The sequence below is a fragment of the Scatophagus argus genome, chromosome 24, assembly GCF_020382885.2.
Source record: "Scatophagus argus isolate fScaArg1 chromosome 24, fScaArg1.pri, whole genome shotgun sequence".
Classification (NCBI taxonomy): Eukaryota; Metazoa; Chordata; class Actinopteri; family Scatophagidae; genus Scatophagus; species Scatophagus argus.
The window spans coordinates 8,865,888-8,881,231 of NC_058516.1; positions in this window are offsets into that span (position 1 = coordinate 8,865,888).

The window sequence follows — 15,344 nt, forward strand, 5'->3', positions numbered from 1 at the left end:
TTTTGTCTGTGCCATAATGAAAAGTAGAGTTTTTATGTGATCTGTTGAGAACTCACCTGATTTAAATGCAACCAAACCACACATTAACTGCACTTAAAAGCAGTTTGCTTGCGTGACAGTTCTGATAACTCATGCTTGAAGAAGTTCATGTATATAACCCCCTTTGGCAAATTCCACTGGACATGCATGCACTTCTGCCACAAACAAGAACAGAAATAGCTGCAAATGAATTCAAGCTTCAGCCTGCACTTTGCCCTCTCTTCGTTTTGCTACACCAGGCTTTTCAAGTATGAGTCACTGCAGGCTACCATATATCAGCTTCCATCTCTGTGTGCCCATTAATTTGTACATTTTTAGTTTCTTCAGTCTTTGTGTCAAATCTCACTGTCCAGTGTTATGCTGTGCAAAAGAAAAAAATCAAATAAATAAATCACAGGCAAAGAAAAATTTATATTTTAAATGGTTTCCCGTTGGTATCAAAGATCACAGTCCTGCTTTTATTTAAAAAAAATCTTGAAGCTCTGAGTGAGAAGGACCGAGAGTTGCATTCCCACATGGTCACAGTGAAGTTATTTTCTGTGCACCTCAAATGAACCCAACTAAAGGATTAGAAGCTCAAGAGTTCAAAGGAACTGCTTCAAAATGCATGGTGTATTCAGAGCAGAGAGAACCTAGTCTAAAAACAAAAATAAATGTCAAACACAGGCAGCCATAACATGCCAAACATAGTACATAAGAAAGTAACACTCTTGAAGTGAAAAACAGCTAATAATGATGCAATGCTTAGTAGTATAATGGCTCAATCAGAAGTTTTTATTTGTGAAAATTATTAAGATAATGAAAATTGCAAAAATCACTGGATCAGATCCAACCCCTTCACCAGAGAAAAGGTCTACCGGATGGTTGCATTCACTGACAACATATTCTTAACGTCCAGTGGCAGCATTTTCAGATTGGATTCTCTTTTAAAATATATGCATTCCAGCTAGTGGTCAAGGGAAAGATCATGCTTCATAGTTATTGTCCAGTTAAGGTAGGCTAATTTTCATTATGTGCATTTAAAGTCTGTGCAACAAACACGTTTAGTGGCTGCGGCGGAGTCACAGTTCAGACTTTAACCCAACGCACGTGTACAATCAGCCAATAGAAGATGCACTGTGTTTTAGAAAAGGAGAAGTAATTGCTCAAACACGTTTGGTACATTATCACATCACCAGACAAAGTGCACCACAAAGTGTAGCACTGCTTTCACAGACTGTGGACGGTGTTTGTGATCACCGCTTATTTCATTACCCTTTTCCCACATGGAAAGAAAATATATTAACATATATACTTTTTTATCTATGCCAAGTGTATTTTCTAACATATGTGCACATATTCGAAATTGGCCCCAACATGTATTCTGCATATATTCTGCGTATATTGGGATATATGTTCATTTATTTCCTTTCTGTGTGGGTTGGTACAACCTTTTGGAATAATGACATCACGTTCTTATCAGGACAGTTTTGCACGGCAGTTTTGTTGAACTCACGTTTGCATTTCTGTCCATGAAGAGCAGACCGCTTCCTGCATTTACAGTGAATGTTAGACGAAAATCATGTGAAGCGGCTTGGTTTAATATAAACATACTGACATACATGCATGAGGTGAAGGTGTTCTTAAACTCTGATGAACCTGACATGCAAACTTGCAATTTGCCATTGAGTTACTGCGTCTTTAATTTCGACAGTTGCTTCTTGTAAGGGAACAGATCCAAAATGGTGGGAGAAATACACTGTGTCAAACTTTTCCAATGTTAAGTGACCCTGTAGAGAAACAATGCAAATTGAACTTTCTTAATTGTATCAATTTTGAAGCCAATCAAAACTAACAGAATTGCAAATAAATTTTACTGTAAAACTTGTACTTGTACAGAAACATGATGTAGTGCTTGAGTAAACAAGGGCTAAAGTGTTTGTGATTCCCCCCCCACTACGGTCTTTGTTTTGACATTTCATAGTCGGCTTTGCATCCATTTCAGTCACATTTATTAGAAAATTAAAGCTTCACTCCCCACTGTCTTGTTGAAAGAAAGAATTAGAGTCTGAGAACCCTTGTAAATTCTAATTATTATGTATAAAATATCCCACCAGAATGAAATATAACCCAGACTTGGGCAAGCTGAGAAGCAACTGATATTTCACTTGGAGTAACACATTTTGTATGCAAAGAAAATAAATTACCTGAAAGGAGCAGTGGGGAGCGTGTGGGTGGGTGGGGTGGGGGGTGTCCTGTACCTGGAAGAGTCTTTCCACATTTATTACAATTTTCTCACTAGTACAATCAAAATACAAGTCAGCCAGAAGATGGAAGGGGACATGGAGCAATATTACAGTGATAATGAAAACTCACAGAGAGCTTAGTCTGGTTTGTGAAATTCTACCCCCCCCCCCACAAAAAAAAAGTTAAATTTCAGTTACATATTTCTCAAATGACACAGCCTGGAATTTGCAATGACACTCTCATTGTGACGTTTAACATAACCTCTTTATTACTTCTTTCTGCCTGTTTAAACAAACACCAAAATCACATCCACACAAAAAAACATTTTCAAGTGATGAAAATGGACAATTTCTGAAAAACAGTTCACGAGATGCTGGTGGTTGGTTCATTTGCTTTCATATCACAAACGGAGCGCTCCAGGGTTTGACTGGAAGCCAACCGAGACCCCGTTTTCTCGGCCCGCTTGTCCCCGTGTTCACATATGGGCAAACAAACCGATCTTCAGGGTTTCGAAACAATTGCTCCAAATGTGCCAGGTGTGAATACAGCCTAAGATGACCTGTCAGATGAGGCACACTTAAAGGCAGACGGCTTGTCAGTGAGCCTGGCCTGAAAACAAGTTCTTGTCATCTGCCTCCGTTAAAATTTAGAGTAGCACCGCAACTGAAGTTGTCCCAGTTTGGGTTTTCTTTTTTTTTTTTTTCCTTTCATATGTGACACAGATCTGATAGCTTCTAATGAGTGTGAAGAGCAAAAAGCTGTGTGGTGTCACATTTTATTTGCACCACTTGGATATGAAGTCAAAGGAAAAGAAAAAAAAAAAAAAAAAAAGATCCCAAGGCCTCTGACCTACATGCAAGTTGCATTCAAACACTGGCCAGAATTCATCAGCGTTGCCATCTTACTGTGCTGTACATCATTCATGTGAAACAACTGTCACATTTTCAGAGCACAGCAGCCTGGCTTAATTCCCATAACCCTGTCTCTCTGCACAGAAGCAAGCAGTGCAGTCAAGACGAGACCTGTTGTCTTTGACATTTGTGTCTTTCTTACTGGCACAGTTGGCCACTGATGAAGTCATTCCCAACTTGCACAAAGATTACATAGGTCTTAATTGGACTAATTTCCCTATGAGGGTACATATAAACTGTATATATTTATGCTGGTAAATATAAAGGCCCACAGTGGGACAAAATCACTGTAAATTGTGTTTCTTTTTACTCAAGACCTGTTCCTGCCCCTGACAGGAAACTCATGTTTGCTTGACGAGACATGAAATGTACAATATTCACTGTAGAAGACACACGCGCGAAATAGCGTAGACAATTTAATGCTGTCCCCCTCTGACCCTGTCATTTCTGGGATGACAAATCGTCCACAAGTCGGCGAGTCATGTGACCTCATCTGTGTTGGTGAAGCGGCCCTTCTGACAGCCCTTCCACAAGCACTGACAACACGGATGTCATATCTTATTGACCAACAATCCATGCTGGCATTTGGCTGCCTATGTGTGTGTGTGTGTGTGTGTGTGTGTGTGTGTGTGTGTGTGAGACAGAGAGACAGAGAAATGGAAAGAGACAGAGTGCGTTTCCTTGACCTCTACCCATGCAAAATAATCCATGATGACATTCAACAATCAACAAAAGGCCACTAAGCTGTTTTTAGTTTTGACTTTTTATTATTATTATTATTATTTGTGGTTTAAAAAAGAAAAGATTTTGGGCAAATCTAGATAGATATCTGAAAGCTGCTTGCAGTCATTTCTGGAAAAGCACAGCACTAAACTCCTCTTCCTCGTTTACCTTTTTTCTTCTACGCCCTCTAAATCACAGTGTCTCCTTGTATGAGCTTGGATTTATTCATACTCAGAACTAAAAGGGACCACGCAGCATTAACAACAGATTTTATGCTGCTGGGGAAATTTTGCAGCAGTTACCATCAGCATTTCAGATGTGCCATAAAACAGACCTTTATATAAATTATGACAACAGAAGATTTTGCACATGAGAAAGTGCTTTTTTCACTGCTAAGAGAATGTACCGTAAATGGAGTGTATTTCTATAGAGCTTTTGTGGTCTGGCTGACCGCTCAAATTTACAACATGAGCCAGCACTCACCACACATTCATGCACTGGTGGCAGAGGCTACTGTGCAAGGTACCACCTGCCCACCAGGAGCCATAACCATTCACACAAACAGTTACACACCAATGGAAGAGCCATCAGGAGCAATTCGGGGTTCAGTGTCTCACTTTTCACTTCGACATGTTGACTGCAGGGGCTGGGGAACCCAACCAGAGAGCCATAAAGAGAAAGCAACACTTTGACTTGAAGCATGAGGATTCTCCATGCATGTGAGTGTCTCCTGGGATTCAAGTGAAAACAGCAAACATTTGGAACTAACGGCTAAATCAAATACAGTGCCATTTGAAGAAATCAGCATCCAGTCAGTCATGGAGCAGCCGCTTTTGATGCTGGGAAAACAGATCAAAATCATCTCTCTTTGATCTTCAGCTCTTGAATGCATTGTTTAAACCAGCAAATATCAAGCGAGCTGTTTGAGAGCAATATTTTTGTGCAAGTTCTCTTTTTGAGTTGTATTTTGGACAATAATAGAAAACCTTTGACAGATCATAAGCATGCAGGATCATAAACTCATGAAGCAAACTAACAGAAGTGTAAAAATAAAGAGCAATACATGATTCCCTGTCTTGTTTAGCACAATAACTTTAATCCAACAAGCCATGGGCATGGCTTCGATGAAGCACTCATTCTTCCACATAAGCAACGAACTAGCATTTTGGAAAAACAAGAAAAATAAAGAAAAGTAGAGACTAGAAAGCCAAATAGAGCAGAGCCTGAGAGGAAAAGAAAAGGAAAATGGGTATTAAGGAAGATGAGTTTGTCTTGGTGAATGTTTGTACCTGAAGCAACTTTGGATTTGAAAGCTACAGTAAACTATTTAAAAGTGAAAAGGCTTCATTGTGGGAAAAGCTGAAGTTTTCATCAACAGCATGCCTGTGGCTCACACTGGGGTGCTGCAACTCTTTCCAAGCTCCAAGTTAGATGTTTTCTTTTGTCTGTCCCTGGGTTCCCTGACTAACCTTGTCTCTGTACAAGTCACCCACTTATTGATGTCAGAGGACAATCTGCCCAGAATACATAGAACTACACAAAAAACACCTACTCTAGAAACTCTAGGTTTCTAAGTCTGTTCTCTGGTTCTGTCATTAAAAACTTTTTTCATTATGGTTTGAAAACTAGTAAATTGCTCTCTAATGCAATCATGTGTCCTCACTTATCTCACTGGTTCAACTACAACAAAATTTGGGAAATGGGATTAGCATAATAGAATGCAGATTAGCATAATGGGATAGCGTGCATGTTTTAAGAAATGGTGTGTGCAGTCTGTCTTTGGCAATATTATGTGGCTTCTGTTAAACTGATAAGGGAGTCGGGTGAGTTTGAGTTTGAAACATGGGGCATAAAAATGGAACCGACGTGATCTACATACATAAAATGGGACAAATATGAAGACTTGAAACTCGCTGTGAGACCCAGTTGACTTGAAAGCAAAAATATTCAAGTCTCAAGTTCTGGTAAAAACCACTCAAAGCCATAAATGTCAACCATTATATTGTTGTAAAATAAAGATGAAATGAAAGGATAGCACCCCAAAAGTGGAGCTTGAACATCTTGATCACCTCCTGGTGGCTGCCTGCAGTATAGTTCATTAACCCCTCCATTTTAGCAGATGGGACAAGGGCCACACTAAAAACTCAAAGTACATGTCAGATATTTTTTTCCACAAAGATGTTTGTGACATTTTAGGTAGGTCTGGTCATTTTGATGTATGTTCACATATGTTTCTGATATATATGATTTTAACACTTTGCTAGTAACAGGTGTAGGGATTGGAACTCAACCACTCAATCACCACTGCGCAGACTCTGGCTGCAAGTGGCAACACCAGTGCAAAATATTGGGATACACTGGTTTCATTTTTGTACAGTGGGAGGATGTGTCCCCCATCTTTATATATGTGAATGGTTTGGAGCAAAGAAGTTAAAATGTCATTTTATTAAACACTCAAAGACCTGAATTGGCATGCAACTTGATTCTGACTTTATTTGAACTTACTTTCAAGAACTTGACACTTGACTTAAACTTGCCCTAAAAGTAGTGCTGCCTGCTCTCATAGTAAATTAGCTATTGTGCAGTCTTACTTGTGGTAGTTCAGATTCTCAACTTGCTAGATTTTGGAAATCGCCATTCAACATAATAAATATTAATCCTGCTATTATGGTGAACACATGAAGTGTGATTTAAGGGGATTTTCAAATTGAACTTGGACCAATTATACCTCCCCAAAGAAATCAAACCCAAATGCTTGCTTTGGAGAAATTGCAAAAGCCTCTGAAATGTTAAGGTGGGAGCTGAGATGTACAAGTGAAAACAGCACTTGTAAAAATTGGCCCTGAGGTGAGAGCAATAAGAAATGAAAGCAAAATGAGTGGGTCATTAAAGTTCATTGTGGGGGTTTTTAAAGTTTGTGAAGAGAATCTGACACCGGGAAGTTAGCAGCCTGCTAGCCTGAAGGTGCTACTGTATCTTTTATAAGATATGCTGTTTGGTAGAGGCTAATCCCCACAGCAACTTATGTGTGACCAGAAAGAAAACAGTACTGTTAGCCTTTTAAAAATTATATTACAGCATTATTTGCCTTCTTCAGTTTTAAGCTTGTTGCTGTATTCTGAGACCCACATTCTATTTAACTTTATCATTGAACTTAAACATTTGAACTGACCAGAATTTCAATAGGTTTTAAGGGAGACATTGGCTCTGGCAGAAGACAGCCTATAAAGATAGATGTTGACATCCTGTGCACAAAAGACATCGTGATTCTTGGAGGTGTATTTTTCCAAATATGTTCTTTTTTTTTCTTTTATTCTATACCATCTGCTTACCTGCACTGAACATGTGTTCATTTGCATTTCCAATACATCATATATAAGCCTCAGACAACGTTCCTTCTCTCTCCCCTCTCCCACTCTGACGCACCCACTGTGAAGGAGCCTTGTTATCTCACAGTGCATGTTCTCATTGCATATCCAATACATCATTTCCTTTGCACGAACCAAGACGCCAGTGCCCTATTTCATACAGTGAAGTCAGGGCAGCTTTTTCTTGAGGGCATATGAGTCAGTATTGACTAAGACATGGTATTCTTCACAAGCCCTCCCACACTCTCTAAGCCAATAATCACACCAATGCTGTCTGAAAAATCTATTTTTTTTACTTTTACATTAATTAAAGATACAGGTGAATTAAAAGTGACAGCTGGCATTCCTCCATACGTGCAGAGTATATCAAAATGACAACATAAACGCACAACTGGTGATGGGAAAATCAATACATTTTCTTATTATGCTGCCACTTGGGGAGTATCTTAACAGGGTTTTGTGAAGATTCAAGCAAAAATCTTTTACCTTGTTTCCCTCAAATGATGCATGGCAGCTGTGGCCTACTTCACAGGCCAAAAGGGTAACATTTACTTTGGGGTATGTGAATCACTGTAGCACTACTGCAATATTGATTGCAGTCCCACTACCACATCAACAGTTCATCCTAATCGTACAAACCGATTGCTTTTGTACAGTACATTCGTGGTACCCAGAGGATGGAGCCCATTGATTTTATTAATCCCCTTACTGTTGTTACGGTGTTGCCATAAGGTTAAAACTAAGGTAATGGCAATGGTATACTGCATGACAAGAAAATATGAATTAATGAAACATCTGTAGGGAAAAAAAGGATTTGTGACACTCCCCTAGAACGTCAGCAGTGTGTCAGTCAGCATTCAGACATGAAGGACCAACTCAATCGGTGACGCACATCAGTTATCAGAGGGTCATGATGCCAACTGTAGCTGTAATATTATAGAAATTATACAATTTGACATAAGGCCTCAGTATGTGACACGGGTGTGCCTTTCTACTCATTTACCACATCATTAATTTTTACTCAAACACTATACATAGAACTTGCCCAGGAAGAAAAGTAGCAGCCATTCACTGTGAATAATCCATATATGTACTTATATGAGCTCAGACAGCCATGTAGTCCTTCATAAGGCAATGTCAAGGTAGCTGTTACCCTGGGGCATGTGAATCACCATTAAGTAAGACATTGCATGCAGCATCCAGGCCCACCCACTCGGTCACAGCCATATGTACATCACAGGCTGGGTCCAGCTTTGAAAAGGCCTTTAATAAATATACAAGAGAGGCTGTGCATCAAGTTGACAGGGCATTGCCTGTGCTGTCTGTGAAAAGAAAATAATGATTCATGCTTCCCAATTATGTTTTAATTCAAGTCGGAGATTAGCACATACTAAGGGGCAGCCAGAGTGGTGGAGGGGTGGGCGAATGGTTGGCAGGAGCAGATATAAGACATCTGTCAGTAACACCAGGCCAAGAGAACAGAACGATGGGCAACACTGAGGACGCAGGCCACTGCAGGAACACACACAGACACAGCTATGAAGGTACACACTGATTCATACAGAGACACATATGCTACAGTCTTGCTTTCTTATAAACCACTGCCCATTGCCAAAGACATAAGAGCAGAGTGTTTTTTGTTGTTTGTTTATTGATGTTGTTGAAATCAGTGGAGAAAAAAAAATCAATGGGAAAACCTTCTTTATTCTCCTCTTTTAAACAGACTACAAAAGGGCTAGAACTTGAATAGCAGTGTGTGCGTGAGAGAGAAAGAGAGAGTGAGAGACAGAAAGATAGATAGATAGATAGATAGATATATATAGAGAGAGATGAGAAAGGTAAAAGGCTCTGGATCTCTTTTGGCAATTTGTTTCTTGGCAGTATTTTCCAAATCGCTCAATACAATCTCTTTAAAAGTTTTCATTTATCAATTGTCCCCCCTCCTTGCCCCCCGCCTGCCCCTTCCCCAAAGCTTCAGAACAAGAAAGTCGGAGCCACGCGAAATCTTTCATTCTTTAATGAAAGGCATCCATTACTGTCAAACGGTGACAGAGTTAATGTAAATAAATGAATTCTCCAACTCACTTAACTGTGGTTTATTATGAGCAAGCAACTCATAATTGTGTTTCTGATCAGTTCAGATAAATTCAGATGCACAGTACCTCCACCCCCAATGCCACTTCTCATTTGCATGTTAAGGTCTGCAACTAAGTGGGGGGAGGATATATCACACAGCTTATTGCCAAGGCTTCAGCTAATGACGCCAGAATATGAGAGGAAATATATTAACGTGAATGTGGTAACTCTTAGCTTTGTCAGAGAAATCCTCTTAAGTCACCCAATGCTGATCCTGCTGCTCATAAGTTAAGAAAAAAAAATCTGATTTGGTATGTTATAATCATAAGAAACCCATCTGCTTCGGGTGTTTTAATTCAAGCCAACCAATAACTCTGAGCAAAATGATATGATTTTAGTTTCAGCTCTTGCAACCTGACAAGAGGTAAATGGCATTTCAGCAAACGTGAGCTCCAAAGCATAATGTAAAGTGGGGTTTTAATAGAAAAGCATGCAAGTCTGAGATGCAATTTCACTCTGTGTACTGTATCATTAGCATGTGCATGAGTTGCTACAGTGGGAATAGAGCCCTGGAATCTGTCAGCTTTTTACGTACCGAGCGCCTGAAGATCAAAATTTGTTGATGCTGCTACTGAGCTGTTAATCACACGCTTTAAATTCCCTCAACTTATAAGAGAGCAGGTCTGTCACTGATGAATAAAAAGCCACTCAGTGTAATAGACCTTCACTCATTAATCACCTGTATGCTGATGGTGCTCCATGGCGCTATGACAGTGACCCCATTGATGGTGCACAGGTACGAGTGGCGAAGAATAGCTTGATGGCCGCAATCAAACTGAGGTCATAAACGTCTTTGAATCTCAACTCCTCTGCAGTGGCTGAGAAGATAGTGTTACACCACCGGCTGTAAAACACTGAATTATGGAATCTCTTGTGGGAACACTGAGTCTTGTCTCCCACACAGAGACTCAAACACTTTTACGAGCTGTACAAGGCTCGTGTGAAACTGTTAAACTCTGCCCACTGTTGTGCACTTCTATTTCTGAGACCGACCAGGCCGGTAACCGTAAATGTGGTTCAACTCGACACGCATTGCCAACTGTTGCATATGATGCGGCCACGCTGATGTCACACATGCATCCTTTTTAGTGCTGTCAAGCCATGAGTAGTTTGGTGTGTATGTGTGTGTGTGTGAAGACAAAAGTGTTTCACTAAATCAATTTTAGTGTGGCACAAAGGCTCAGGCATAAGCACTATAAGGGAGACATATTGTGACTCTACTTGCACTAGGATGCGTCCAGATCTGGTCGTTAGCCGTGGCATTTTTTAGCTGCAAAAGGTTGACGCACTTAGATGCCACGTGTGAGCCTCAATCAAACCAAGCACCACAACATGTGTTATTGTTGTCAGCAGTCACTGTTTAATGCGTTTCTGGTACTTTTTGCGTTAGGTCGGGGGAGAATAAGCGAAAGGTGCTGTAAGAGGAACGTCAGTTGGATGAAAACACCAATAGTTAAGGGTCCATAGCAGTCAAGATTTTTTTTTTTTTTTTTGCACACAATGTTTAACTCCCACATACCATTTAACTTTCTCAATCCAGCATGCTGTTTTACACAAGAGACAAGAAATGGCTGCCAAAGCCTTTCAGCTGCTCAGCAGAGATGAGGCTTAATGTGGAAGCGCCCTTTCAGTCTGTTCAAATTCAATAATATGATTAATAAATGACTGAGTCACCGATGAATTTAATGCAGCAATGTAACATATCCATAAAACTGTGAGCAGGAAAGTGAGAGAAAACCTCTGCCTTTTGACTGTTTAATAATTAAGTTTATTGTCTCTGTTTATTGATTATCGTAAAGTATTGTTTAGAATTTCCCTCTGGATCAATAAATTATCTATCTATCTATCTATCTATAATTTTAAATTTGTGACATTCTGCTCTTCACGATTGCTTATGTAGTTTGTTTGTCTGTTTACTTTGAAACAACTGGCCGGACAGAAGCAAACGGTGGAGGCAACTCCTGAAAGATTTGCATTTTTACCAGATCCAGCACCTGATGGCCTCGTTGTTATGTCCAATTTGTTTCAATAAACCGGTGCATTAAGTCTGCAATGAACTGAGGTTAACATTTTTCTCCAATGTTGAGCTACAACTCAGGCTTTATAATTTTATTGCATTGTATTTGCATATTCTTTAAAGAGTGCAATACAATATTAAAAATGTCAATGTGTGGAGTCTCTCATTTTATTTTCAGTTCATTCAAGTAAAGACCACAAACAACTTTTTAAAAAGTGATTCATCTTATTCATTACAGCATTTAATTGAGGTCATAAGTCATAAATAATCCATTTTCCAATGCAAAGTAAATAGTTCATATTGCACATCCAAATGAGTTATCCATTGAAGCAGCAACATGGCCAAAGTCAGTCATCCTTGTTTCTTTTCTTCACCCTGCTTCTTTGTATTACCACACACTCACGGCTTACCACGACTATGAGGGGATGCTCCAGTGTTTTGCTGATGGGCTCCAACACAGTTTTATTCTGATGGGCTCCAACAAGTATTATTCTTTAGATGCAGAAATAGTGCACTTGTTGACGTCAAGCTGAATGTTGGAAAAAAAAAATGCAAGTAATTTAACTGCAAATAAGCAATTTCAGGGATCTTTGGAATATTGCATGTTGATCTCAGAATAATTCTCTGCCATGTAGCTGTCCTTACCCAATTCACTGATGTCCCACTGAATCTGCACTCACGTCATCTCACTGTTTTTTAATGCACAACAATGCGTGTAACAGGGATCAAGTACATTTACAAGATTTATGTTTGTTCTTGGCATGTCTCTCGGGGCAGACGTGCCACAAGTTGGGACTCTAGTTTGCCTTCTTGCAGTTGAAGGGTGTAAGCAGAGCACGTTGAGCCCATTGTGGGAATACACAGGATAATGAATCAGGAAGAAAACAATAAGCGTTCAGAGGTCGTTTGGTGTCTGAGTGTCTTTTCAATCATCACCACCAAAGACTCCGAGGTGAAATTCCCAAGGCGGTCTCACCATTAGTCAGATAGTTTCCAGATAAATCTGTTTGCCATTCAGGACAAGTCAGCTCGAGCTCAGTGAAACCTTGTACTTACAGTATTTTAGTGTTGCATGTGGTCATGTGTATCCTACATATATAGAGGAGAAAAAAAATCAACCTTGATTGCTGTTACACTCTTGTCTCAGGCTCCTTTGTGATGAAATGTTGTACCCACTTTCCCTCAAGCTGCCCAGTCTAGTACTTCTACCTCAGTGATTTCCTACATGTCCCAGAACAACCTGTAGCCATTCTTGTCCCCAGAGCGTTTTGCAGGTGTATTCAGAGCTGCAAATGCTTTGAAGAAATCATGTTCCAAGACATTTTCAGCAACCTACAGCTGATAGGTCACAGCTGACATCAAAATTGTTTCTGTGCAAGGCTAATTTAAGCATACAGAAACACAATCGTTTCAGCAGTTAGAGTGAAACAGCATATTTCTCACAATTATAGAAGCAGTACAGTTACATACTGAGTCATGATGCAAAGATATGCCTTTACAAATTTAAAAAAAATGTACAGAGATAAGAGGCAAAAGGTGAGACTGGAGGAAAGAACCCCAGCATCTGTGGATCTGAAGGGGTCACATTATCAGCTACATGTGCATAGTTTTTGCATGAAGTTCCAACTTGAACTCTACAGGTAAATTCAAAGGAATCCATCTTGTCTTTGCTAACCTTTGAGGATGAGGAGAATCCAAAATGGGAGATGCCATCATAGCTTTTTATCTGTGTAATACTATTTAGTCTTAAACTGTTCCACCAAAAAGAAAAACTGTGTGCATTTATTCTGCAATGACGTGATGCACACAAAAAATTCCAAGAAGAGGAAAAAAGAAGCTAGAGTTGTTAAGGAAGTAGTTCATCAACACACAAAAGGGCCTTAAGCAAGTTTAACAGAGTGTTTCTCTACTGCTCCATGAAACCCTTTCCCTAAGATCCAGGTTACATTCAAAAAGCTGCAAACTTTCGGGGGCATTTGCAGCGTTGCAAACACAACTGAGAATAACCCCTTCCATTTGAACTTTCCCATTCCCTGAACAGAGCCTTAATTTCAGCTGCCAGCTGTTTGAGCGGATATCAAACATTTTGCTCTCAAAAAGGAAAACATGAGAATGTGTATGTTATTTTTTTTTTTTCCCACAAACATATACCAGTTTGCTCTCATGCACCATGATTTTTTTTTTTCTTGAGTGGAAAAATACTGTGGGAAACCCTGGCATTATTCTGTTCCATTCACGCTGCTGTTGGTTGAGAAATTGGCTGCAATGGGTTTCTCCTTGCTGAACATTTGAGCAAAATGGTGAATCTCGCAGAATGCTTTGAATGCACAATGATTATCCCGGACATTTTTTACACTATTTACATCCCACCAGCAGTTTTTTCTCAAAATACACCACAAAATAACACACCGGAGAACATCCAGTCTGATATCCACAACAGCTGGTTAAACAGTCTGTGGGCGTATTTCCTGTTTACCAGGCTAGCACCCGCTTTTACAAGTACCTGCGCACAGTGAAAGTAGCATAAGTTGAAATAGTGACCAAGATGGTTTGAGGTAACCATTAAGGGATGGCATCTTACTTCATCTCCCTGCTATTATTATGCATTAGCACTGGCCTTACTTTTAGTCATATCACAGCACAGAGAGCTCTGGCTTTTAATGCAAATGAAAGATTCAGTCCCATTGTTCCTTCCTGAGAGTACTATAGCAATTCATAGTGAGCATGTGCATCTCTATGGTGTGTGTGTGTCTGTGTGAGAAAAAGATAGGGTCGGCGTGTACTACTTGCATGTGTTAGAGGTGTCTCTTACTTATTTATGCCAGGGAGATGCTTCACGCAGCGGAAGAGAGGCCACACAGAGTCCCCTCATCTGTGACAAGAGCCTTTGTATTGACACACATGCTCAGTTCTCATCATAAGTAGAAGAATGGAAATGCAGAGCTTATCGACATAATTGGTTACCAAGAATGTTGGCACACTTTGGATGTTTTTTTTTTTTCTTTTTTTTAATTTCCTGTTTTGAAATTATACTCTTGTATTCACAGATAATAATGATATTTAGCAAGATACAGTAGCTGCTGAATATTTATGAGAGGAAAAAAAAAATGCCAACAGCAGCAACAAGGGTGACTATGGGAAGTATAATGGCCATAACATAACTGCAGTCTCTGAAATATTCTCAGTGTAATTTTTAATTATTCAGTACTTTCAACTATAGTGAAGCTACACTGTGGAAGTGATCATTCCATCATTAAAAGACTGAGAAAAGTACAAGTTACTCCAAACAGTGACAGGGACAAGTTTGCTTTTCAGCCTTAAAAGCATTATCATGAGAATGTGGAGGGAAGCAAGAGCTCATTAGTCTTCCTCATCAGTCTGGATGTCAGTAAAGACTAAACTGCGGTGGTTTTGAGACTCTTTAGAGGGGTCAGTTAGACTCACTTAACCTCTTTGTCTGTCCAGAACTGGAGATTTCCAGCTGATTTATCTGCCTCCACCCGCTACAATGGAGGTGTTTGTCATACTCACAACATATAAAAAATAGTATCAGCAAAATCCTTTCCAGAAATAATGATGGATAAACAAATCTTACTGTCATTGATGTCTTCTTATTCTTTTTTTTTTCTCCGTAGAAAATAGTTTAGATTTCAAAAAAAATAAATAGTAGAAAAAATATAGTTGGTCACCCACATTTTAATAGGAAAAATTTTTTGCATCAAAATCTAAATCAGTGGCAGACAAAGTAGCATAAATACGTCCAAGTCAAAGTGGACAGTCATGATGACCACAGTATCACTGCAGGATATGAACTACTGCCCTTCTGGCATGGTCTTCAGTGTCCCATCCAGACATAGAAGACACCTTATTAGCTTCTGGGTGAGACTTGCTGGGTTTAAAGTACTTCCAATGCAAACACATCTA